Raw genomic sequence first — 26,829 nt, forward strand, 5'->3', positions numbered from 1 at the left:
CCGGTTCTCTTGACTTTAGCACTAGAACGCACCATCTAGTAGTGACGCTAAGAAATACCAACAGTCGTGCCAAAGCATGTGGCTCGACTGGCCCTCCACGCTGGCTTACAGCTCTGCAAGCGCGCCAGTTGCATGTCGCCAATTGCTAGGCCCTCCACGTCAGCTTCTAGCTTTGCGAGCGCGCCGAGTCAGCGTGGAGGGCTAGTTGCGCCACATGCTATGGCCAAAAGAGTTATTTCTTGAAAATATAATTTGGAAGGAGGTATACTCACAAAAAAAAGATTTGAAGGAGGTATTTTTAAAATTTTAGATTGAAAAGGTTAAAATAAACAAAATCAAGGAAGACTATGAGTATGGTGACCCAATGCATCTGCCACATAAGATAGATTTACGCGATGTTACATGTGGGATCCGCTGCCACATGGAATCCATATCATCGAAAACGAGGTTTTACAAGAACTTTATGAATATTAAATTTTATGTTAACATCAACAATTTTGCTGACTTTTGCAGCAAGAAGAAATTCATCTTTTTTTAAGAAAAGTGATTGAACTGTTCCCTTCCAAGGATATCAATCCACGGAGCAAGCAATCCCCCATTCCCTCTCCTTGGCACCCCCTTGTTCCCATGGAGGACGATCTCAGGCGATGCGATCCGCCATCCGTGAAGGACCCGCTCCGCAAGTTGCTGTCGATCCTTCCGCGCGGATGAGGGATTGAAGGATGAGCTAGATATTGATGCTGAAACTTACTATAAGCTAGTCAATGATGCCAGTAAAGAGCTATATCCGGGCTGCAAGTTCTCAAATCTTCAGTTTCTTGTGAGGCTCCTTAACATAAAGAATATAAAGCAACACTGTGTTTTCTAAAACCACCTTGCTACCCCGCTCACAAGGAAACATTAGCAAGCTTTCAAACACAGTTGGAAGATGCATTCAATGGCCACGAAAGAATGTAAGATTTGTAGAAATCACTATTTCTTTGGAATGTTTACGCACAATAGCAGCTTTATGTTGAGCTTTTTTTCTGACCATATTGTAGGTTGAGCCACTCCATGATGGTAGTGGTGATGGGCCTACTCCAAAGGTACGGTATACCATATATGTACTAATACAAGTATAATCAATTTGATTATTACTGAATTTGAGGTGTCTAGACCTTTGTTAATGATTCAACCAATGAAACCTGATTTATACTAAACTTCAGGTATCTGTGAATGGAGCAAGCAAGGACAATTCTAGTAAGAGAAGGAAGGTAAAAAGTAGCAGCTCAATCACCTCACCTGCAATTTGCACATAACTCTGGTGTTGACACCAAGATAAGTAAGTCTGAATCTGAACTGAACTTGCTTGTGCATCTATGTAATCTTGCAGAAACAACTTTGCACTCACAAATTGTTTAGACTAATTCTGTTTTGTAATCATGTGCAGGAACATCTTTGGTTGTACTGCTCATCAATGTTAAGCCTCCATTGATTCATCACCTCTACCGTTGCTGTTAATCTATCATGCAAAAACTTTTGAATCTGCCACTTAGCTTAGAACATGAGCGTGGCAAATGTGAAGCTTCCCTTATGTCTAACTTTGGTTGGTGTACTCTGAGTTGTTAGACATCCAAGTGTTGTTTCCTGCTGTGGAGATCATTTGAGCAATTAAAGACTGAAATGATATTTTTGTTATGAGTAACGGTATGTGTGTGCACTACTAGAGAATCACACATCGATGACGAAACATTTTCGTCACAAATGATTCAGAATTCGTCATAAAATATGTTTTATGACGAACTTATGACGAATTTGGGTTCGTCGTAGATGGAGCGTCACATTTGACACACGGTAACGAATCATCATTTTTCGTCACAAATGTCTAATTCTCCCATGACGATTCGTTGTTAGTCATATAACATGACTTTTTTCTTGACAAGAGCAAATCATCACTGTTTTCGTCATGAAACCAACCTGCCACGTGCCGTCGTCCATGCTGGCATATGACATGGCAAGCGATGACGTGGTAGCCACATGGCATCATCTACGCTGGCAGATGACATGGCATCGTCCACATAGGCTGATGACGTGGAGGACACGTGTCGTCATCCTACAAGACCACATGTCCACATTTGATTGGTCCATGTGTCAACTTCTGGTTAGTCCACGTGTCTTCTTTTAATTGGTCGACGTGTCATCATTTTATTGGAAAACGTGTCCAGTTTTTATTGGTCCAAGTGCCCAATTTTTATTGGCCCACGTGTCATCTTTTTGTTGGTCCAAAATGTTTCTCCACATCACTGATTTTTCTGTCACATATCACATAACCATTTCGTGACAAATTACACCACCAATTTTGTCAGTCTCACAGATCAGCAGCAAACTCCACAAATATTGCACATCATTCCACAGATCAACATGCACACATGAATATTTAACAAGTAAGAAATTCAACCAACATTCCACAACAAACTCATCATATATCCATAGGTTTAACAGAAACATCATTCAGATCAACGAACATTCACAAGTTCAAAAGTGAATGCAAGTTCACAGGCAGTAGTAGATAATACCTGCTCAACATCCAGAAGTTGAAAAGAACTAGAGATAACATCTGCTCAACATCCAGTAGTAGACAAGTTCAAAAGTATATGGGGTTTGAAGCTGAATGACATTGTTTGAAAACGCCTCCTAAAGGCTTTTTAGGCATTTTACAAGATGCCAGATAATGTATTCCAAGGTGCTTTCAAAGTCGCCTAATAATGTGTACCAAGGCATTTAAGAAATGCCTCCAAAAGCCTTGAGGCATACAGGAAAATGCCTTCCTAAATGACTTTAGGAGGCGTTTTCTTTTAAAACGCCTTGTATGACATTTCCCTTCACTGAATACTGTAGCGTTTTTCAAAATGCCATGTAATGTCTTTTGAGGCGTTTTTTGACCCTACAGAGGCATTTTAAAATGCCTTGTATTAGCATCTCTCCTGTAGTGCGCCTGTCTCCCCCGACGATGATGATGATCTGGACTCTCCTCCGGCATCGATCCTCATCGATCCCCACGGCTACATCAGTGCTCACGAGAACGACAGCACCGCGGAGGGTTTCACGAGCGGCAAACTACTCATCCGGGTGACCTTCTGGACAGCCTCCCCGCCGCGAGTCTCCTGCTTCACCGTCCACTGCCCTACCTTGCTGCAAAAGTCCGTGCCGTACGCGTTCGGTTACCTGCCCAAGATCCTCAACACGGTGGAAGACCTCGTTCTTCTCCGCTTCGCCATCTCCCCTGACGGCGGCGACGGGGTACGCCCTAACAGCGATGAGTACTTCGTGTATCAGGCAGGCGATATCAAGAACAAGAAGCGGCCATCGCTTCATCCGATCCTCGTGCCCGCCTTCCTGGAGTTCTCCGATCGCGAGCCTGTTCTGCTGCGCGGCCGCGCCATGTTGTTCTTCGTCGCCATTCTCCTCCGTCGGCCGTACGACTTTGAGCAGTTCGATGTCCACCTGTATAACTCCGAGACAAGGGAATGGCGCACCAAGATGATGCAGTCACCGCAAGAGGAGTTTGATTACTCCTACACAAGCAAGGCTATCACAATCGGAGGGGAACTCGGTTCAGTTGGCTGGGTGGATCTCTGGCATGGCATCCTTATCTACGACCTTCTCCTGGACAACAACTATCTTCGTTACATCCCACTGCCGTCGACAGTGCTGCCCAGGATGCTCAAAAGCAATCCGCTTCTCACTCGGGATATCATCGTTGTCAATGGTCTCATCAAGTTCTTGGACATACAAACATACGTGAAGCTGGCAAACTCTGGGTACATCCCTGATGGTTGGGAGGCTACTACCTGGAAATTGGATATTTCAAAGAATGATTCCAACTGGGATGACGACTGCAAGATCAATGTTTCTCAAGTCTCATTGAAGGACACGGGATATGCCCAAATGCTCCATGATCCGAGAAATAATGCTGATGATGTGCTGCCTAATCTGAATGAGGGTGAAGATACAGAGCCATCCTTGATGAGATTCCACACATCTTACCCTGCTCTGAGCTTGCACGACGACGGTGTTGTTCACATCATGAGCAGGCTTGAAGCCCTGGATGACAGGGCATGGATGGTTTCTGTTGATATGAAGAAGCAGACTCCAAAAGGCGTGGCCTTTTTCGGCAATGGAAGACCCGTGGGCTATGGTTTCACCTTTATTGAAAGTGGGATCTCCAAACATCTGGGTACTTGTTCCTCCAGCTAATTTCTATTATATTTGAACGCTCATCGCGAATCAATTTCTGCACCCCATTAAATTCACCTCTCATATTAGAAGCTACATCATACCCTTGCCCACTAAGTATAGAGATTGATAACTTACGACTTGAAAGCATACGGACCAAAGCTTCTTTCAATGCAATAGCTGTACAACTCTCAACATGCTGAAGTCCAAGAAATCTCTCCATCACTTTCCCTTCATCATTCACAAACCTGCATGCCATATTTCATCGTGTGTTAGTAAAACTATAGAAATAGAGGTAATAACGTAAGCAAGAAAATGCAATTACTAACCTTAGAATCACTGCCATTTGCTCCTTTATTGATACATCTCAAGACTCATCAATAATCACTGAGAATTTTCTACCACGAATCTCATCCATAATGACACTCATGACTTCCTCTGCACAAGCTTTTGTAAGATCTTTCTGCACATAGGGAGATAACATTTGGCAATTTTTGTAACCTTTTTCATATGCCGCCTTCACTATCTCAACCTTATCTTTGTACCAATCAACCATTTCTCTAAATGTACCCTTGTTAAGCGAAGTAGAAGACTCATCATGTCCACGGAAAGCATCCCCTTGCATTATGAGAAATCTTGCAACATCTAAAGAAGTTGTCAAACGAATCTCATAGCGTTTTTCTTCCTCCTTACCCACTTGAACTAATTTTCTACCCACATTTGTCCTTTGGTTCATAAAGTCTTCACACTTTTGCCTAGCTTCTACATGAGTCTTGCAAACATTGTGCTTATTAAAAGTATCCTTAGCTTTCTTCCAATTCACATAACCTTGATGTGCAAAGACCGAACTACCAAATTTTTCAGGCTTTGACGAATTAAAGAAGAGATAGCAATACAAGCAATAAGCTGCACCTTTGTACTCACTATACTCTAGCCAATCAAATTCATCAAACCAAGTCTTCTGAAAAGATCTAAATTCACCACTCATCCATTTACGAGGAAATACAAGATCACGAGGTTGAGTTGGACCATTCAAAGCATATGCCCTCCTTGATCTCTAATTTCAGGTTGATAATCATCAATAGTTTTGCGTTTTCCAGGATCCCCAATTAAATCTGAATGACTAAACTCTACTCTAGATTTCTTTGGTTCAGATGTGCTCTCATTAGTGTGTGGAGTTGAAGCACTTGAACTTGAAAAATATGATAGTATAGTTCTTTTCGACATTCTGAAATCTGTTATACCAATCAAATTTTGAATCATTGAAAATGAAAATTGAATCATAGATCTACTGAATCAAAGAAATTGAGAATAGAAACTAAATCATACCTGTTACCTGGCGCCGCCCCTGCCGCTGGGCGCCTGGGCGCAGGTCCCGGCGCAGCCGCGCAGGCAGACTTGCCGCGCGGGCTCTGGCGCCGCCCCTGCCGCTGACGGAGCGCTGGCCGCCACGCCAGGTGCCACGTGCCGCGCGCGGGCTCGGGCCCCGTGCTCGTGGCCCCCCTGCCGCTGGGCGCTGGGTACTGGCCGCCGGGTGGCCTGCCGCTCGCCGCTGTGGCCTGTGGCCGCTGCCGCACGGCGCGGGCGCCCTGCCCAGTTGCCCGCCGTCCGCCGACCGCCTCTCCGCCTGGATCTGCGTCGCCTCTGCCTGTCGAGCAACGAGCCGCCGGCTGCCTGGTGGGGATGCACGATGTGGTTTAGATTCTTTGCTCTCTCTCGCTGGGCCTTGGGCAGTTGGGCTTGACATTTTAGTGGGCCGCCATAGTGTGTTTCTCGGTCCAATTCGTGAGCAGCGCGACTGCAGCTTGTCTTCCACCTCCAGCCCCCCCTTCACATTGCATCCAGCCTCAAAAATTCATGGAGGGGCTCTAGGGGGGCTTCATGGCTCCGGTGGCGGTAGGGGAGGCTCAAGCCCCCCCCCCCCGACCCACCGTTCCTTCCGCCCCTGGTGCCAGGACCCAAGATCCTCTGCTCGGCGCTGCTCTAGCCTCCAGGGCACCGAAGGAATGCCGAAAAGTGGCACACAACCATTGTGATGGGGAGCGCGCCCCTTGAGTGGAAAATCGGCCTTGGGCAAGCGGGAATTTTGACACCTTGATTAGGGGTGCATTTGGATGCTGCCGCCAGTTGTTAAGCCAAAGCATCGGCCGGCCAAATTTTGGCCGCCTGAGAATCGGCCAGGTGTTTGCACAAAAAGGGCACGCAATTCAGGACAAGCCAATTCTTGGCGGGCATCCAAATAGCCGGAGTGAGATTCAGTGACTTCACTTCATAAAGTCACGCCGCAGCTTTGCGTCCATCTCCAGCGTCCAAATTCAATCCAGCTGCTGCCAAAGCTCCTGCTGCCTGCCTTTTTTCTCCCCTGCAAGCTTTTTTCTTTGAGTCAATTCCTTGAATGCCATTGAAATTTTAGTCAAACCCTTCAATACCATCAAAATTTATACCATTCCTTCAGTGTCATTGAAATTTTACTCAGATCGTCTCAGTGTCATTGCCGTTAGGTTTGGAGCAAAAACCATGAAAACAATGTTAAACTATATCTCCCAAATATTTCTTTTATATTTTTACCCCTCACAAATCTTATCTTCAACCCTAGCCAGACGAAACTCTCTCTTCTCCTCTCCTCTCCCGATGTGCAGATCCAGGGGCGGCCCGCACCCTCCCGCGACGACGATCAGGGGCAGCGAGGAGAGAGCACACCCCCCCCCCCTCCCCGACGCACGAGCTTACAAATCTTATCCTGCTGCTTGCCCCCCCCCCCCCCCCCCATTATTTTGTTATGGGAAGCAGGTGGATGTTGAATAAGCAGCTCTGTATTTTCATTTGACATTCAGTAGTTCTCTATGGGTTGGACACAAATAGCAGCGGTGACATGTAGAGGATCATCTCAACATTTTCTATTTATATTGGCATCCAGTTGCTATGGTAAAAAAAAAAAACTTAGGTTACACGCAATTGTTACAATTACAAGCTAGGATTGACTGTGAACAAGTTCGCGGATCGGTGCATTGAAGCAAAATACAACATTTTGTAGGATAACAGCTTTTGCCAGAATTCCCCGAGCAACAAAGACATGGTCCACAAAGTTTCCTGTTAAGGGAAGCCAAAGAACCCCGCGGATCGAATGTCTTCATGGACTGAACAGGGGTGTGTTCCACGACATCACCATACCCAGTTGCACCTGTTTGTAGCAAATAATTTATAAGTAAACTTTTTGTGTGAAATCAAAAGGTAATTGACACTTTGCACATCTCTGCTTATGTAACTCTATATATTTACACCATGGTAAAATTTGTGAATATTTTTTACAACATGTTAATATATTTTTCCTCCTCTTGACACATGAATATTTATTTTCTGCTATTGGAGATGATAGTACAAACCTTGGATGAAGGGGCCACTGTAGAGAAGAAGGACCACACTACCGAGAAACAGCTTAGTAGCTTTCGCCATGGATGTTTGCTGATGAATGAAATAGGTCACTTTTGAGTTTTATGTGATGTATTGTAATAGTTAGAAAAATGGACTAGGTGGACGCAACATAAACACTTGAAGGTATAGTTTCGTATAAATTAATTAATATAATGAAATTAATATGAATAAATATGTGCCTAATAATACCTACTCAAAGACCACAAATTTATTTCTCGCTACAAATAGTAGAGAGAGAATTTGGGACGATCGATGCCTGGTTACGAATTAATGCCATGATTGGACAGATCGGTGCCCGGCAGACTTGCTCGACAGGCCCGCCCATGGGGCGTGCGGCCCGTGCGCCCGCACAGGCCCCCAATTTTTTGGGCCCTAGAATCTGAAATAGCCCATTAACTAGTTATGGGTTGAGCTAACTTATTCTGAACTTTTGACCTGCTTTAGTCCTACCTGCGCAGTCCAAACGCAAATGACGCACAGCCCAAAAGAAAAGAAAGGTCCGGCCAGCCCAAACAGAATCGACGTGCAGCCCAAAACAAAAAAAGAAGTCCGGCCGGCCGGCGGCCACCTGTTCAGTGCCCTCCGAGGCTCCGACTTTGGCGATTCTGCCGATTCATCTTCAGTTTCGCTTGACAGATGAGACGGAGACGCCGACTAAGACTCCGGCCAAGCAGACGGAGACGACAAGTCGCCAATCCGCAGGACCAGGGCGCGCCGCAACCTACCTGCAAACACCGCCGCCGACGCCACCGGGGCCGCAGTAGGCAGAGCGCCAGAGCCGGAGCGGCGGAGCCGCAATCCACAACCCACAAGCATCAAGCGATCAGAGCTGAAGGAGAAGGTAAATAGTTTTCTTTTTAATTTCCAATCGCCAACTGTATTGATCTACATGTACTTGTATCCTTTAAATCTTAACAGATTAATTATAATTTTGTCCTTTAATCTTTTGTGTTAGAACGATCGATTGAAGTCATGACTTCTGCAAATCGGTCTAGAAAATATGATTCCGGCAGAAAAAAACGTAAAAACAAACAAAGACTAGATGATTTAACTCAATCTCAAAAAGGAGCTATGGATAGATTTATTGTAAAAGAATCGCAAGTGTCCTCTAATATCAGATACCTGATCAGAATCCTGCTGCACTTGATAGTAATGTTTGACATGTCTAGTTGGCTCCATTTTAGATTTTTACACAGGGCCCCGATTTATGCCCCCGATTTATGCCGGCACGGGCCTGTTGCTCGATCAGCCAAGTTTCTCCCTTCTCCCGGCTGGGAAGGAACACACAGATGCAAGGCAAGACGATCATGTAAACACAAGAGATCCAATGAAATCAGCCGCAAGAACACAAGAATTGTTGTGGGGGAAAGAAGCTCAAAAAGTTCTTCCAAAAAAAGAAGCTCAAAAGATGAAAACCTGAAACAACAGCAAAGCCACTGATATGAACCAAAAGGAGCTAATTCTTTTCTCGTTCAACAACAAGAACTTGTCGAAGCAGATAAAGGATCAGATGTAAAAATAGGAACTAAATATTGCAAAAAATCTTTATCCAAGAATGCAATTTGGTTAAAAAAAATATTCGCAAAGCAAGAAGCTGATGACAGGAGCTAGCTGGAAGTACGTCTTGCCTTTTTCCTCCCTCGTCCAAGATCAAAGATCTAGCGATCGAGCTGCTCTGCTGCTAGGAGAAGAAATCTCAGAACCAAAAAGCTAAGACCTTCCAAAGCATAGTAGCGCAGGGAAAGAATGCCCTGACAAAAAGAAATACAAAGCAGAAAAACGGAAATCAAGTCTAAACAAACAAAGAAAGCATCAAAGTTGCAGAAGCCACCATTGTTTTTCTTGGAAGAACTCGAAGCACAGGAAGGGATTTTATTCCCCACAAAGGGAGAAAGTACAAACAAGATCCATCGGTCTTGAGCACAAACTAACTGGATCACAACTATCACACACAACTATGCCGTACAAATACCTAAGTAATTTAGCATGTGAAGAGATAATCTAGCGGAAAAGCAAGACTAATCTACCTTGTTCTACCCTCCGCCGGCCTCCTATTGTTTCTTGGACTCCCAAGCAAGCAAGGAAAGGGAGCTAGCTATTTTGGTTCCTCTCTCCTTCTCCTGCAGCGTGACGATAAAGTGGTTTAATGCAAAGGGGAGGGAAGGGAAGGGATCGGTACTCGGCACGAGAGATAAAGAGGGAGAGTGCAGTGAGGAGAGCCATGAGAGCAAAAGGACACAGTACTAGTACACTACTACTGACCAGAGCTGGGGCCTCCTTTGCTGAGGGGCGTTGCTAATAAGCGAGCGCGCGCTAGAAGAGTTTTCAACAATCGACTTCCGACATCACATTTTTTCCTTTTCTGGAAACAAGTCTGCCCCGGCCAGCCCCCGATTTCCTTTAACGGGTCTTCTGCGGTCTGCGGCGTGAGATGTTCGTGCCGTGCATGCGTGAGCATGACTGAAAGGCATGCGCCACACCCCGTGAGAGTCCTGCACGCGCTCAAGTTGTTGGTCCCTGCCTCCCCATTCCCTTTCATCTTTTCTCTCAATCCCACCGTTATATATAATTATATAAATAAATTGTATGCATAAAATTATATAAAACAAAAGGAATATACACAAAAACTCAAAACAGATATATATTACAAGAAGCAAAATATTTATACAACTAACTTATGTAGCTAAAAATATGAAAAATATGTTTATATGCTAAATTTATGCATATAACTTTTATGGGAAAAATTATAGAATCAACATTTCCACAAAACTTTGTCACAAACAAATCTGAAGGGGAAAAAGGTTGTGCAAAGGGAAAAAGGTTGTGCAAAATGATAATTCTGAGAGAGAAGTAATATTTATATTACTTATGCAAAAGAAGCAAACAAAATTATATAAAAGCTATGTATCTAACTTGTGCGAGAAAGGCAAAACTTATATAGAAAAAAAATTATATGCATAACTTCTCCAATAACAAAGTTATGTATCTGATGCAATAATTTCTTGTAAGAAAAAAGAAAAGAAAAAGAAAAAATGAACACTCCATCTCCACGAGCTTGCCGGGCTTCTGCCTTCTCACCTGGTTCGCCGCTCCGCCGAGCTACTGCGCCCAAAAATGCCAAAATCTGCAGCTTGCAGGCCTCCGTGGCTGCAACGGGTGTTGCGGCGGTGTGAATCCTTGAGGTCGCCACGCGCTGGTCGTCCCCCTCCCATAGGATGTGACGGATAATGATGAAAAAAATACAGTTGAATTAACATCTACAGTGGAGGAGGGGAATGAGAGTTAAAAGCAGCTCGTGTAGGACCCACGCACGTGGAGGCCGCCAGGCTGGTAGCGAAATCGAGCGCCAGAACGCTCGCTAGCGGTCGCGTGTAAAATTGGATTCGCGTTTGCTGAGCCCTTTATTATCTTGCTTACCCAAATATAGCTATTTAGACATCTTTACATAGTACTCTTAAAGCTTTGGTTTCTGGCCTCTTCTTTATTTTCCTCTCTGTACTTTATGTCTGCTAGAGTTAGCAATAATGTGCAGTAGGCACGCAGGAAACAATAAAGCCGCTTGCACAAATGGAGTGATTAAGAACCTGCACCGATTCAAGTGTAATTTCCAGCAAAATCCAACTCAGTTTTCCATATAATTTTCGTGCCACTCTGCATCTGAAATTTGGTCTTGCGTATGTGGTAATTTCAGGTTTAGTGCTAATCTTGATTAGGAACTCAGCTCTATATATACACACATTTACGCTTTGTTATTCCAGTTATTAGCATCCTACCATCCGTGCCCACGAGCAAACCCATTCATGTTCCATAGGTTTGCAATAATCCCTTTAGGCCCGTCAATTTCTTTATCCGCCGAAGTTATTAGCATCCTACCATCTGCATGTTGGATAACTGGAAAATCTGTTTTTTGTATGTGCTTGATAAAACATTAAAGTGTTCTTGGCAATACATTGCAGCAGGTCTCTATGGGTTGGACAGAAATAGCAGCGGTGACATGTAGAGTATCACCTTAATATTTTCAATTTATTGGCATCCACTTGTCGTGGTAAAAAAGAAAGCACCGGTTACACGCAATTGTTACAGTTGCAAGCTAGGACTTCTATTGAACAAGTACCTATTGGTTGATTCGGCCCGTTGCATGTGAGCAACCTGCAACATTTATTTGCAGCATAGCAGCTTTTGCTGGAATTCCCCGGGCAGCAAGTACATGGTGCACAAACTTTCCTGTACTGAATGGGAGCCAAAGAACCCCATGGATCGGGTGTCTTCATGGATTGGGTAGGGATGTGTTCCATGATATCGGCGTACTCAGTTGCACCTGTTTGTCACAAATAATTTATATGTAAATTTTTCACGTTGACATGTATAATGAACATTTTCGCATGATGTATATATGAAAATATTATTTTTTTACAACATGGTAAAATATTTTTCCTCCCCTTGACACATGAATATTTATTTCCTATTATTCGAGATGATAGTACAAACCTTGGATGAAGAGGCCAGTGTAGAGAAGAAGGATCACACTACCGAGAAACAGCTTAGTAGCTTTCGCCATGGATGTTTGCTGATGAATGAAATAGGTCACTTTTGAGTTTTATGTGATGTATTGTAATGGTTAGAAAAATGGACTAGGTGGACGCAATATAAACACTTGAAGGTAGTGCATGAATTCCAGGGTACAGTTTCATATGAATTAATGTAATGCAATTAATATGAATAAATATGTGCTTAATAAATACCTACTAAAAGATCACAAATTTATTTCTCGCGCTTCAAAAAGTAGAGAGAGAATTTGGGAAGATCGATGCCTGGTTATGAATTAATGTCATGATTTGGACTGATCGGTGCCTGGCAGACTTGCTCTATCAGCCAACCCTTCTCCCGGCTGGGAAAGGAACACACAGATGCAAGGCAAGAAGATCGTGTAACCACAAGAGATCCAACGAAATTAGCCAAAAGAATACAAGAATGGTTGGGGGGCAAAGAAGCTCAAAAAGTTACTTCCAAAAAAAAAAAGCTCAGAAATGAAAACCTGGAACAACAGCAAGCCACTGATATGAACCAAAAGGAGCTTCTTTTCTCTTGTCGAAGCAGATAAAGGATCAGATGTAAAAATAGCAACTCAATCTTGCAAACTAACTTTATCCAAGAATAAAATTTGGTTAAGGAAAAATATTCACAAAGCAAGAAGCTGACAAGAGTTAGCTGGACATATAACGTCTTGCCTCCCCCCCCTCATGTCCAAGATCAAAGCTCTACCGATCGAGCTGCTCTTCTGCTAGGAGAAGAAATCTCGGAACCAAAAGCTAAAACCTTCCAAAGCATAGTAGCGCAGGGAAAGAATGCCCTGATACAAACAAAAAGAAAGCAAGAAAAACGGAAATCAAGTCTAAAGAAAGAAAGAAAGCATCGAAGTTGCAGAAGCCCACCATGGATTTTCTTACAAGAACTGAAAGCACAGAAAGGGATCCCCCCCCCCCCCCCCCACCCCAAAGGGACAGAGTATCAAACAAGATCCATCGGTCTAAGCACAAACGAACCAGATCACAACCATCACACAACTACTGCCGCACAAATACCTGTGAAATTTAGCATGTGAAGAGATAATCTAGCTGAAAAGGCAAGACTAATCTATTGTTCCCCTCCACCGGCCTCCTATCGTTTCTTGTACTCCTGCAGCGTGAGGGTAAAGTGGTTTAATGCAAAGGGGAGGGAAGGGAAGGGATCAGCACTTGGCAGGAGAGATAAAGAGGAGGGAGAGTGAGGAGGGCCATGAGAGGCAAAAGGCCACACTACTGCTGACCAGAGCTGCGGCCTCCTTTCCTTTGCTGAGCCCTTTATTATCTTGCTTACCCAAACATAGCCATTTATTAGACATCTTTTCTTAAAGCCTTTTAGTTTATGGCCTCTTCTTTATTTTCCTTTGTGTGCTTTATGTCTGCTAGAGTTAGCAATAATGAGGCACGCAGGAAACAAATAAAGCTGCTTGCACAAATGAAGTGATCAAAAACCTGCACCGGTTCTTGTGTAGTTTTAATCTAGCAAAATCCAACTCAGTTTGCCATAAAATTTTCGTGCCAAAATCTCTGCATCTGAACTTTGGTCATGCGTATGTGGTAATTCCGAGTTTAGTGCTAATCTTGATCAGGAAACTCAGATCTATACACATTACGCTTTGTTACTCCAGTTATTATCACAGTGCTGTTGTATTTTCACATGCATGCTTTCATCGAAGAGAGGGAAATTACAGATTTGGAACGCCAACTTTACATGATGGGAGCTCATGCTGACCCGGAATAATGTTTGGAATTTCCTTATTGGCCGGTGGTAGAAAGACAGTGTTCGTTCATGCATGCAACCTGCACATGGCAGTGATGGTAGTCTCCTCCAACTCCAAGTCCCAATCGCCTGCCACATCACTTCACATGCATGAGAAGCTAGCAATGATTTAACAGCTGTGCTGCTGCTCATCTAGTATATATGTATATATCTGCTTGTGATAGATGAGCTGCAAAATAACAATGGCGAGCTTTTGTGCAAAGGTAGCACAAGTTATGTGTGCGCAGTGCAAATAATCCTCTACTACTCGTTATACTTTATCTCCGGTGTGGAATGGGGCAGCAGATGTAGGAGAGTGTGAAAGGATATGAATCAAAAGGAGCTTCTTTTCTCGTTCAACAACAAGAACTTGTCAAAGCAGATAAAGCAAGTAAAACGAAAATCGAGACTAAACAAACATCGAAGTAGCAGAAGCCACCATGGTTTTATTTCTTGAAAGAAAACTCGAATCACAGAAAAAGGGACTTTCCTTTTCCCCGCATAGGAAGAAAGTACAAGCAAGATCCATCCATCTGAGAAGAAACTAACCGGATAACAACTCTCACACACAACTGCGCAGAAATACCTGTGAAATTTTGCATGTAAAGAGATATAACCCAGCTGAAAAAGCAAGATTACTCTTCCTTGTTCCCCTCCTAATCTCCTATCGTTTTTCGATTCGGAAGCAAGCAAGGAAAGGGAAGTAGCTACTTTTGTTCCTCTCTCCCTCTCCTGCAGCGTGAGGGTAAAGTGGTTTAATAGCAGCGGAGGCGATGCAAGTGAAGCGAAGGGATCAGCACGCGTAGGAGAGAGAAAGAGGCTATAGTACACTACTACTGACCAGAGCTGTGACCTCTTTTGCTGAGCCCTTTCTTATCTAGCCATTTAGACATCCTACTACATTGCAGCACAAGTCTCTATGGATTGGACACAAATAGAAGCGGTGAAATAATGTAGAGGATGTGACAGGCCCGCCGAGTTAAAACGTTTAATTAAGCGTAACTGCCATCCTCTGGCACATTAGCTTAATTAAGTGTAACTTGACAGGCTGTTTCCAACCCACAGGCCGATCGAAACACACCAGAAATCCCGCACGAAGGCGAGCGCAGAAGGTACCAGCAAAAAAATAATATTTCAAAAATAGTAATTAACATTAAGGCTTTTACAAATCAGCTTTAACTTTAAAATTTACAAATGAAAAGAGAGCAGCGGAAGAAAAAAATATCTTTCAGAGCATTTTTACTAGAGAAGAAATAAAACAAACTAATTAAGCCGAGGACTACCGAGACGGGAAGACGAGGCGCCACATCGAGCCCACCGATGTGAGACCTAGTTAACTTCTATACCTGAAACAGGGTAAACAACAAACCCTGAGCATACTAATACTCAGCAAGACTTACCCGACCAGTGGGTATAACTTAGCCCACATATCTAGACATGCACGGTCTTTGGCTGGTGGTTTGTTTTTCAGGAAAAGCAACTAGAGGTGTATCCTTACTTTCCATGTTTTAGCCGCATATTTTAAATAGATAAACTCTTACTAATGTTTGCCTATCTAAACACTCAAGTTGGGGCATCCAAATTAAGATTCAGAATAGTATCCATTTTTATGTTTCTAATATCCTATCTCATTTGCTACGGTGTGACAAAGAGACCAAGGCCCTCATAACCGCGAGACACGGCGAATCGATCCGATTTAACCTTGCAAGGTGGACCTAACCAACACGGCACGTATTTGCCCCGTCGGACTATACACGCCAACCATTCCCCTCCCTGCCTCGAACTACAGAACCACCCCACCTTCATATAGTCAGCCGAGCTCAACATGAGACCACCAAAAGTAAACATATGCATCCCGTTTCTCCGCGACTACTCGACTCGCCCTACGGGGTGGTGATGCAGTTCTGTACTTTCGAAGCGAGGCAGTACTAGGCTTACCGGTTTCGACTACCTCCTACTCCCGGCATGTGGTTAGTACAATTCAATCCCCGATCAGCACTGCCACAACGACCGGTCCTTAATCGACACGGACGGGGCTAAGACACCCAGGAACCCTGTCCTGCTGCCACCTAACATCATCATCCCCGCCCGGTCTCATATTTCCATATCCATTCCAATCCAAGTCAAATACTGAAGTACAAGGATAATAAAGCATCTCGCGAGTAACCGGCAATTACTCGGCTTCTAGAGCTTTCCTATATCTCGCGAGTGACAAGAGTCACTCGACTTCTATCGCGACTATTAAGCATAGCACTTCTATCGTCCTATACATACTAGTATAACTCAGGGAATCCTAGGGAATCATGCAACTAGGTTCCAAATAATTCCTACACCTAATGCACAAGTAATAGGAACATATATATATATATATATATATGTGTGTGTGTGTGTGTGTGTTATAATTTAAAATAGAAGGATGTGCACCGGGGCTTGCCTGAGGGTAACACTAAGTTAGTGGTAATTCTAGCAAGGCCTTGGGCCCTTCCGACCGTTGGGCCGGGTCTTCACGAATTCCTTCTCAATCCTGCTTCGCTAGCTCTTGGGCTTCACGGCTACGCCTGTTCCACAGTCACGAGATCGCATGCACCAGAATCTACATGTGTGCATATGCATATGATATGAGAGAATGCATATATGAATTACATATTTACAAAAATAACCCATAACCGAGGAGAATTGCTAATGATTCGGACCAACTACCCTAACACTATCCGCTCAGCTGCCGCCACACCAGTCAGACCGGTATACCAGACCGGTCTGGCCTGAGCGCGACTCGAGATCAAAAAGCCGGAGTATCCGGACGTATACTCGGAGTATCCGGACTACCAATCCCGGAGAATCCGGACCTAAACCCGGAATGTCTAAACCACCACAAACCCGGAGTACCCGGACAAATGGCCGGACTATCCGGACCCCCACCGGTCAGACCGGTGGCTCGCACCGGTTAGACCGGTCGGCCAAAAACAACTCCGGACTAAGTCGTAAAACACTGATATATCTTTCCATTTTAATTTAACATGATTCTCCTTAATTGTAAACTATTTCTTAATTTCTAAGTATATTAACACATGGAGAAACCAACTACCACCTCAAACTATGTTTTCTAGACATAAAACTTTTACAGCAGATTACACGTTCCTAAATCGAACTACCGCCTAAATTCCAAAATTTTCGGACTAACAGACTGACATAAACAATTTAAATAAACATAAACACCATTTAAATTCTAACAAGGGTCAAAAAGGACACTTGAGAAGAATAAATATTTTTCCCATGTAGATATAGATGCAACCAACCTAACAAAACTAGTTTTGCATTTTTACCATTTTTCCTTGATTTATTAGACAACTTGCAAATTTTTGCTGAAATAATAAAAATTCCTAACACTACTACCGGTCTGACCGGCTGACCAAAGCGGTCAGACCGGTCATGGCCGGCCAGGCCATGGCGGCGGTGCGCGGCGGCGTTTCGGCGCCGGAATTCGCAAAGGAAGGGGCCGGGAGGATGAAGAGCTCACCGCGAACCCATTTTGGGGGTTTATTTGGGCGGAGGACGACCGGAGAGGCGGATCGACGATGACAAAGCTTCGAACGGCCTCCCATGGTGACGGGTGATGGCTGGGACGATTCTGGCCGGGGAGAGGCTGGGCTGGAGGTTGGGGAAGGTGGAGGAGGAGCCGGGGAAGGTGCTCGCACAAGGAATCGAAGCACGGTGACCGGAGGGAGGAGATCGAAGGGAGGGGCGACAACAGGACGAGCTCAGCTCGGCTCTGGCTCAACGGGGAAGAAAGAGAGTGAGTGAAAGAAAAATAAAAACCGTGAGCAGATATTGTTGAGCTGGAAGGCGCCCAACCAGTCAGACCGGTTTGGCCTACCGGTTAGACCGGTCCGGAGACGGGATGTTACAGAGGATCACCTCAACATTTTCTTATTGGCATCCACTTGTCATCATGGTAAAAACAAAAGCATTGGTTACACACAATTATTACAGTTGCAAGCTAGGGTTGTTTATGAACAAGTCCCTGGTTGTTTCGGGTCGTTACATGTAACCAAAAAACAACATTTTGCAGCATAGCAGCTTTTGCCAGAATTCCCCGGGCAACAATTACATGGCCCACAAACTTTTTCCTGGACTGAATGAACTAACCCCGTGGATCAAGTGTCTTCATAGACTGGACAGGGGTGTGTTCCATGACATCACCGTACCCCGTTGAACCTGTTTGTCACAAATGCTTTATAAGTAAATTTCTTGTGTGAAATCAAGAGGTAATTGACACTTGGTACATCTCTGTGTGTCTAACTCTATATATGTTTACACCATGGTAATTCAAATTTGTGCATATGCTTGTGAAATAATCTTAAGGAAAAAACATATTACTTTTACTTTACTCGTTGACATGCATGTATTATAATGAACATTTTCTCATGATGTATATATCAAAAAGCTTGATTTTTTACAACATGGCAAAATGTTTTTCCTCCTCTTCCCACGTGAATATTTATTTCCCACTATTGAGATGATAATACAAACCTTGGATGAAGAGGCCAATGTAGAGAAGAAGGATCACACTACAGATGAACAACTTAGGGGTTTTTCTAATTCGCGGGCGCGCGCCAGGATCGCTTCTAGCGATCGATCTGCTATCTTTCCTTTTATAGTATATTTTATCATTTTCCGTGACAGCCTAGTTCCCCTCCGCAGCGGTGGCAGCGCACCCATGCCAATGAACTGTAGTGCCACTGTGCCAGCCGATTATTACCCATCCCGAGTCAGACTCACAGTCCACCGCCACGCACACCCTGATTTCCATTCTCTTTTATTATTCGAAAGGCTATATGGACAAAAGTAAACACACAAAATATAGGAGAAGATAAATTATTCAAAAAAGTTAGAGAACAAACAAATTATATACATATAAATTTATATACATTACTTATATGAAACTGTAAAATATAAATTTATATGTAAAAATTATGTTCATAAGTTATGCATGAAAGTAAAAGGAAAAATTTGCATCAATGGTTTGACATAAAAAATTATGTGCATAAATTGTACTATAGAAATTACGTGCATAGATTTCTATTCATAGGTTATGTGAAAAAAGTTTTTTTTTAAAAAAGTGCATAACTTGTATGTACACATTGTATGTGACAATAAAATTTTCGATCATAATAAGTCGTGCACAAAAAGTTGCAAAGTATAAATATTATAGTAGAAAATTTTAAACGAAAAAAGAGGGGGAAAAAAGGCATGCCGGCGGCCGGGAATCCACCGGAACCAAGCCCTGGCTGCTGGGGTCACTGCGCCCGCACGAGCACTGCTTGCGCCTCGCGCCGGCCGCTGCCACTTTGCTTGGTCCACACGGAGAAAGGAAATGCAAAGCATCACACATCACACATGTTGCGTGCGGGCCGTGTATGGTCGGAAGTCAATCGAGCGCCAGGACGGCTGCTAACGATCGCGCGTAGAATTGGATTGGCGACAACACAACTTAGTAGTTTTCGCCATGGATGTTTGCTGATGAATGAAATAGGTTACTTGAGTTTTATGTGATGTATTGTAATGGTTAGAAAAATGGACTAGGTGGACACAATATATACTTGAAGGTAGTGCATGAATTCCAGGAAAATTTCGTATCGATTAATGTAATGCAATTAATACTAATAAATATGTGCTAAATGATACCTACTAAAAGATCACAAATTTATTTCTGGCTACAAATACGTAGAGAGTGTCGGACCCGGGACAGCAGGACTGTCCATGGGCACAAAATATTCTAGAGTAGGGAGTAGCACATGGATATGCCCTACATCTTTTGTATCTACCCGAATAGGAGTAGAACTAGTCGACGTACTCGGGAACTAGCTGAACTCCTCGGACTGGGATCCTAACAGAACTCGACTAGGACTTTCCATGTAACCCGGTCCCAACAAGATATATAAGGGCGGACAGGGACCCCTCCAAAACATCGAACAATACCAAAGAGAATACAAACTACCATACAGGACGTAGGGTATTACGCTCCGGCGGCTTGAACATGTCTAAATCCTTGTGTTTCTTGCACCATCGTGTTCTGATCTCGGCGAGTCCCTACTCATAACCACTCTCCTCGGGATACCCCTCGGAGAATCCGACGGTAAAACACCGACAGCTGGCGCCCACCGTGGGGCATCTCGCCAACGATCGTCAGAAGAACCTGATGGCTTCTCTCGACGATAATCCGGTGCTCGAAAAAGGCACCTCCTTTCGCGTCGGCTCCTGGATCTTCATCGCCGACGGATCAGGCGGCTTCGAAAACTGCTCAATCGACCAAGATCTTCCAGAAGTTTCAGAAGCTGCAAAACGTCACGAATTCGACGAATTCATCAACCAACTCGAAGAAATCGGATTTTCGGACCTCAACAATGAAGCTCGGATTCAACCCGAATTCGACACAATTAGAACCAAAACACTCTCCGAGTTGGAAGAGGATTTGGAGAAACTGCTGGAAGATTCCAAGCAAGAAACTTCCACGGATGGAAAGACTCTACTTCCCAATTGCATCCACGCCACTGAACCAAGTCTTCGGAAGAAAAAGTCAAAGACTAGCTTTAAGAAAACTACCCGCAAAAAGAAGCCGTCGAAAGACCCTTTGTCAAACATTGATAATATCGATGAAAAGATTGAGCACTGCCTTCAGTTAGCTGAAGACACATTCAACATCAACACTTCTCGCGAAGAACTCTCCAGCCAGTGGATTCTCAATTCTGCGGAGCTGGAACAAGATCAAGCTTTCATCAAATATCTCGAAGAATTGGATGAACCAATCTCTGAAGATGAACTAGCCGAATGGTCACACGATATTGACTTGTTTATGGATGGACTAATCAATCCCGACAAACTCGAAGCTCTCTGGAAGCAATCCAAAGTAAAGAAACTGTGGGACGATTCACAAAACAAGTCATCGACTCAATCAATTGGATCAATATCTATCACAAATCCACCCCCACAGAAGACTCCGTTTCAATCGAAGACTACATGAGTCGCTGGTGTAACGTCGTCCAAACTCCAAATTCCCCTACCCCGCAAGAAGATCACCGCATGCCGCAGCTATATTCTTCGGAAAAACGTGACAATTTGGACAAATACAACAAATTCATAAATGAACTATCAGTTCGAATCGAAGGCGGATGGCCCCCAGCGGATCACATCCCACACGACGAAGACCTTCTGCGACACACTCTCGGATTCTCTCCCCTAGTCAAGCAAGACAAGGAAGTCTACCCGGATTCGGTTCAAGACATCAAAAGAAACCGACTCGCGCCACAACCCGATTCGGACAAGAAGACCGAATCCGACAAGAAGTCGTCTTTTGCGGTCACTATAAAAGGAGAACTGCAGTCCTCAAATCAAAGAGAGAAACAACAATTCTCAGAAGACGAAGATCTGCTGTTCCAGCAGGGCCTTCCACTCAAGGGAGACAACATCAACTCGAAAATTTGCGGCCACAATCGCAAAATTTTCATGGCCTTCCTTTCGGATGCTACAAACCGAAAAGATAATTCTTCAGCACTAGAAGACCTGAACTATGATGAATTCCTTTCTGAACCGGAGACAAGTGAAGCAGCAGCAACTAGCTATGAAACTCATCCACCTCCACCAGGAATCACAGTTACTATCCACCTGGACAACAACCCGAAGATGATTCTCAAGACAGAGCACCACCAATAACTTGGCGACTCGTTCGACTACTCCAACAGCGACTTATACAATGTTATCAACATTGGTCGCAACGCGAAAACAGTCATCATCAACAAAGGGGAAGATCATGTGGAAGTTGAAGCTTACAGTCCGATGTCTAATTACCGAATACCTGATAACTACGGGTACAACTCGCGAAAACGGCACCGCGACAAGGCAGCACCCCCTTCTCAACCAAAGCAGTCGACGATTGATTCTACTCACCAGAAAATTCATTCAAAATGCTTCCTGCACCCCAAAGAACTCGAGTTTCCAATGCATCATCCTTCGCAAAACACTCGGAGCACCTCCACCTTCTGCCAACAAGGACAACAAAAAAGATTGCCAACACGAGCAAAATCCTCTCTAACAACCAAATGAGAAGGAGTTAAGTGTGACAGTTACTTAATTGAGTCATCTATAGGGCTTACCCCCGGTCTTACACCCAATAAAGGCAAGGATGGGTTGCCCGAGCTCTGACTCAGCCCCAAAATTACTCGCACTAGCAATCGAGTCATCTATAGGGCTTACCCCCGGTTTTATACCCAATAAAGACTAGGATGGGTTCGCCCGAGTTCTGACTCAGTTCACCACTCGTGTTGACAGAAGGCAAATACTAAAATGAGTCATCTATAGGGCTTACCCCCGGTCTTACACCCAATAAAGGCTAGAATGGGTTCGCCCGAGCTCTGACTCGAGTCATCTATTGGGCTTACCCCCGGTCTTACACCTAATAAAGGCTAGGATGATTTCGCCCGAGCTCCGACTCAGTTCCCAAACTATTCGTCTTGGTAGAAGACAAATACTCAAGTAGAATCCCTCAGGGCCTACCCCCGGTCTTACACCCAATAAAAGCCAGGATGGGTTCGCCTGAGCAAGATTCCAATATAAAGATGAAATCGAGTGCTTCAGAATCGGCTGAAAGAGAAAATCGGGTCGCCAAAGACCCCAGAGACACGAGCTCCCCCTTCTTAAGGGGTTATTTCTTTAGGAGTCTTCACTCCATCAGTTACTTCGAATACCAACCTTTCTTTGTTTACTCAAGGTAAAAGGCACGGCGAATTGAGTAATTGGGGCTAAGGGACATGTGCCTTGCGGCCCTAGAGACAAGTTCTCTACCTTCTTTAGTAGTCGTAACTCCATCGGCTACCTCAAATACCAACCTTTCTTTGTTTACTCAAGGTAAAAGGCACGGCGAATCGAGTAGTCGGGGCTAAGGGACATGTGCCTTGCGGCCCTAGAGACAAGTTCTCTAACTTCTTCAGGAGTCGTAACTCCATCGGCTACCTCGAATACTAACCTTTCTTTGTTTACTCAAGGTAAAAGGCACGGCGAATCGAGTAGTCGGGGCTAAGGGACATGTGCCTTGCGGCCCTAGAGACAAGTTCTCTAACTTCTTCAGGAGTCGTAACTCCATCGGTGAAAGGCCCTTGTTTGGTTTTGGTAATTGAGTGACAACTTAGGTGGACTAATAAGTGTTTATGTTGAGATACACAGGAGATTAGTCCACACAAAGACACTAGTATGAGCAACATGTGCCATGGAGGAGAAATGGCTAAGTGTTGATGCTATGCTTATATAGTGTGATCGAGGAGCTCATTGCATATGAGACATGACATGGAGTTATGTGACCAAAGTGGAGAAGATCAAGACAAGACTTGGCTTGATGGACCGATTGCAATGGAGAAGGGCAAGTCAAGGCTTTGAAGCGAGGGACCGCGAGGCGGTGAAGCTTGGGCAAGATTTGGCGCCGATGGACCGAGGCAACGGTGAAGAGCGAGCAAGGTCAAGATCGATGGACCAAAGAGGTCATGTGATGATATGGAGTGGGTCATATCATTTAAGAAAGATCAAGCCAAGTGTTGACTCATGATGATGATCAAAAGGCTTGATGGAGTTTGGTGCTTGTGTGGCATCAATATTTGGGAAGATAAAATGGAATGCGCAAGGCAAAGGTATGACTTGTAGGGCATTTCATTTCACCGGTCAAAGGTTGTGTAGAGAAGTGCATGACCGGATTTAGGATAGATGGCCGTACTATCAAGAGGGGCAAACTTGTTTGCATATCGGTCATCTAGTGCCACTTGAGCAATCTAACATTGCGATGTTGCTAGGATCGAGTGGCGTGGTGAGATCAAGTGAAAATCCTTTGAAAATGATTGTGAAATGCTAACACACATGCACTTGGTGTTGTTCACGTGGTTGTGTTGGCACATTTGCAAAGGAGAAAGAGTTGGAGTTGATGTTGATCAACTTGAGGGAAAAAGAATTGATGGACGGACGGTCCGGCCCTGTTGTGCGGACGGTCCGCTAGTTTAATTCTTTTTGTCCAGAGAGGTTGCAGCTCTGTTTGGGCTTGAAGGCCGTACTGCGGACGGACCGCTCCTGGGGCGCGGACAGTCCGCGGGTGTTTTAGAGAAATCGTCCAGAGAGGTTGTTTCTTTGGCTTGGGCTGAAAGGTTGGACTGCGGACGGTCCGGCCCATGGGCGCGGACGGTCCGCAGGTCACTTAACAATTTGACCAGAGACATGTTGGGTCTCTGGTGGGATTTAAGAGTGAAGGGCGGACGGTCCGCCATTGGGGTGCGGACGGTCCGCCGGTCAGTTGAGGAAATGACCAGAGACGATTTTGCTTCTGGTGGGTTGAACGTTGTGGAGGGCGGATGGTCCGCTCAAGGGATGCGGACGGTCCGCCCCTCAAACTTTAAGTTTGTCCAGAGACGCTGTCTCTCTGAGTGTTCGGAGTGTCTGAACGGCGGACGGTCTGCCAATAGGACGCGGACAGTCCGTGAAGGGCTCTAACGGTCGACTCTGACACACAATCATTGCAGTTCTAGCCGTTGGTTTTGAATGGCGGACGGTCCGGTTTCTGTGATGCGGACAGTCCGCGAAAACTCTGTTTTCATGGGATTTGAGTGTAACGGCTAGTTTGGGGCCTCCCTCTATAAATAGAGAGTGTGGCCGGCCATTTGAGGTGGCTGAGCACCTTGGGGACTTGGTGTCCATGTGTGAGAGTGCTTGAGAGCCCTCTACTCATCTAACTTGATAGTAATCATCCGATCGAGTGAGAGAGCGATTCTAGTGCGATTGCTTTGAGAGATTGCATTGAGTGGCACTAGGTGATCGTGTTGCAAGCCGGTGTGCTTGTTACTCTTGGAGGTTGCCACCTCCTAGACGGTTTGGTGGCAAGAGGCTCCGTTGAAGCCCGCAAGAAGATTGTGCGGTGCTCCGGAGAAGAGATTGTGAGGGGTATTGTGCTCACCCCACGGGAGCCGCGAAGAGCAACTCTAGTTGAGCGAGACGTGAAGAGCAGCAAGTGGTCCGGCCGGATCATGTGCTAGAGCTCGGTGTGAGCACTCCACGTGGGAGAGTGTGACTTGAGAGTCACCACTAGCAAGAGGATCGGCGGCAACCTTGTAGCTTGTCTCAACAGGGATTAGCTTGGTGGCAACCAAGTGAACCTCGGGATAAAAATCACCGTGTCAATCTTGTCTACTCTTCTCGGTGGTTTGCATTCTCAAAATCACAAGCCTTGTATTTACATTCATCTATATCTTGTGCTTGTGTAGCTAGAAGTAGAGATCCTAGTGTAACTAGTTAGCTTGTGTAGCTTAATTAGTTGCTCTTGCTTAGATTGTGTAGCTAAGCAAGTTGAGCTCTTGGATTTGGATTGTGTATCCTTGTCCTTGAGCATCTAGTGAGCTTAGGTTTGGCTTTGTGCTTTTGCTCATTAGAATTGTGTAGGAGCTCCCCCGGTTTGTAAAGTACTAGTGCTTAGGCTTGTATGACTTGGCATTAGAATTGTTAGGAGAGCTCTTACTAGCTTGGCACTCCATTTGCTTTATGTAGAATCTTTTTGGAGGTGCCTTAGAGTCATAGTTAGAGGGGTGAAGTCTTGGCTAAGCGAATAGTTTCAATTCCGCATAAGTTTCGGTTAGCCGGCGCAATTAGTTTTAGAAAGGACTATTCACCCCCCTCTAGTCCGCCATCTCGACCCTACAATCGGCTACCTCGAATACTAACCTTTCTTTGTTTACTCAAGGTAAAAGGCACGGCGAATCGAGTAGTCGGGGCTAAGGGACATGTGCCTTGCGGCCCTAGAGACAAGTTCTCTACACCCTCCCGGGAGCCATAACTCCACAGATTTTCTCATCCATGAGACAACGAATTATTCGACTACTTCGATACTCGACCTTCGGATGGGATAAGCTCCCTATTTCCCAAGAGGATTTCTTCGTCCATGAGACGACTTATTCGACTACTTCGGTACTCGACCTTCGGATGGGACAAGCTCCCTATCTCCCAAGAGGAATTTATCGTCCATGAGACGACAACTATCGACTACTCCGGTACTGAACCTTCGGACGGGACAAGCTCCCTATCTCCTGAGAGAAATCCCTCGTCCATGAGACGACAACTATCGACTACTACGGTACTCGACCCTTAGAGTGACAAGTTCCCTATCTCCCAAGAAGATTTCTTCATCCACGAGACGACAATTAATCGACTACTCCATTACTCGACCTTTGGAGGGACAAGTTCCCCCATCTCCAGGAAGGACTTAATCCTCCACGAAGAGAAAATCCATCGACTGCTACGCACTAGACTTCGAGAAGACACAAGACTTCTAATTCCTAAAAGGAATTCCTCGTCCACAAAACGACAACCCGTCGACTACCACAGTACTCAACCTATGAAGAGACAACATCTCTACTTTCCAAAACGGAATTATCGTTCACGAAGACAAAGAATAATCGACTACCCTGGTACTCGAACAATCTCCTCATTTCCAAAGAAGGAACTTTTTCATCCACAAGATGAAAGGCAATTCGACTACCGCGGTACTCGAAGAAATAACTCAAGACTGCTTCATAAAAAGCAACCAGCCGATCGACCATCAAATGAAAAGAAAAGTACTATACATCTCAATGTTCAAAGTACTGCAGTGGACACATATCCACACAAAAATATTACAAGAAGATGTTCAAGCCTTAGGCGCTGGCTCCAAGCCACTGATAACCTTATCAGCAATGGGCTTCATTTTTGCGACAAATTCAGAGAATTGCTCCTCCGAACAGCCAACGGCAACCCCATCACCAATAAGGGACAAGTTCGCAGAGGGAAGAAAGGATTTAACTAATC

General features: G+C 44.7%; 3 long non-coding RNA genes across 4 annotated transcripts; all 3 read right to left on the reverse strand.

Annotated features, from left to right (window-relative positions):
- Positions 1-7,095: 7,095 nt before the first annotated feature.
- Positions 7,096-9,870, reverse strand: LOC120700749. Its single transcript, XR_005685948.1, has 3 exons — positions 9,675-9,870; positions 7,599-7,677; positions 7,096-7,396 (listed from the first exon to the last, which is right to left on the reverse strand). It is a non-coding gene; the product is annotated as an uncharacterized LOC120700749 (long non-coding RNA).
- A 1,698-nt stretch (positions 9,871-11,568) lies between these two features.
- LOC120696923 lies at positions 11,569-14,767 on the reverse strand. 2 transcript variants are annotated; one of them, XR_005684322.1, is made up of 3 exons: positions 14,555-14,767; positions 12,136-14,058; positions 11,569-11,965 (listed from the first exon to the last, which is right to left on the reverse strand). It is a non-coding gene; the product is annotated as an uncharacterized LOC120696923 (long non-coding RNA). The 2 variants fall into 2 exon arrangements; XR_005684321.1 differs by lacking the exon at positions 14,555-14,767 and having other exon boundaries at positions 12,136-14,532.
- Positions 14,768-16,436: 1,669 nt separating this feature from the next.
- LOC120700750 lies at positions 16,437-17,853 on the reverse strand. The gene is made up of 2 exons (XR_005685949.1): positions 17,486-17,853; positions 16,437-16,561 (listed from the first exon to the last, which is right to left on the reverse strand). It is a non-coding gene; the product is annotated as an uncharacterized LOC120700750 (long non-coding RNA).
- Between the last annotated feature and the right edge of the window lie 8,976 nt (positions 17,854-26,829).

The sequence above is a fragment of the Panicum virgatum genome, chromosome 3K (assembly GCF_016808335.1).
Source record: "Panicum virgatum strain AP13 chromosome 3K, P.virgatum_v5, whole genome shotgun sequence".
Classification (NCBI taxonomy): Eukaryota; Viridiplantae; Streptophyta; class Magnoliopsida; order Poales; family Poaceae; genus Panicum; species Panicum virgatum.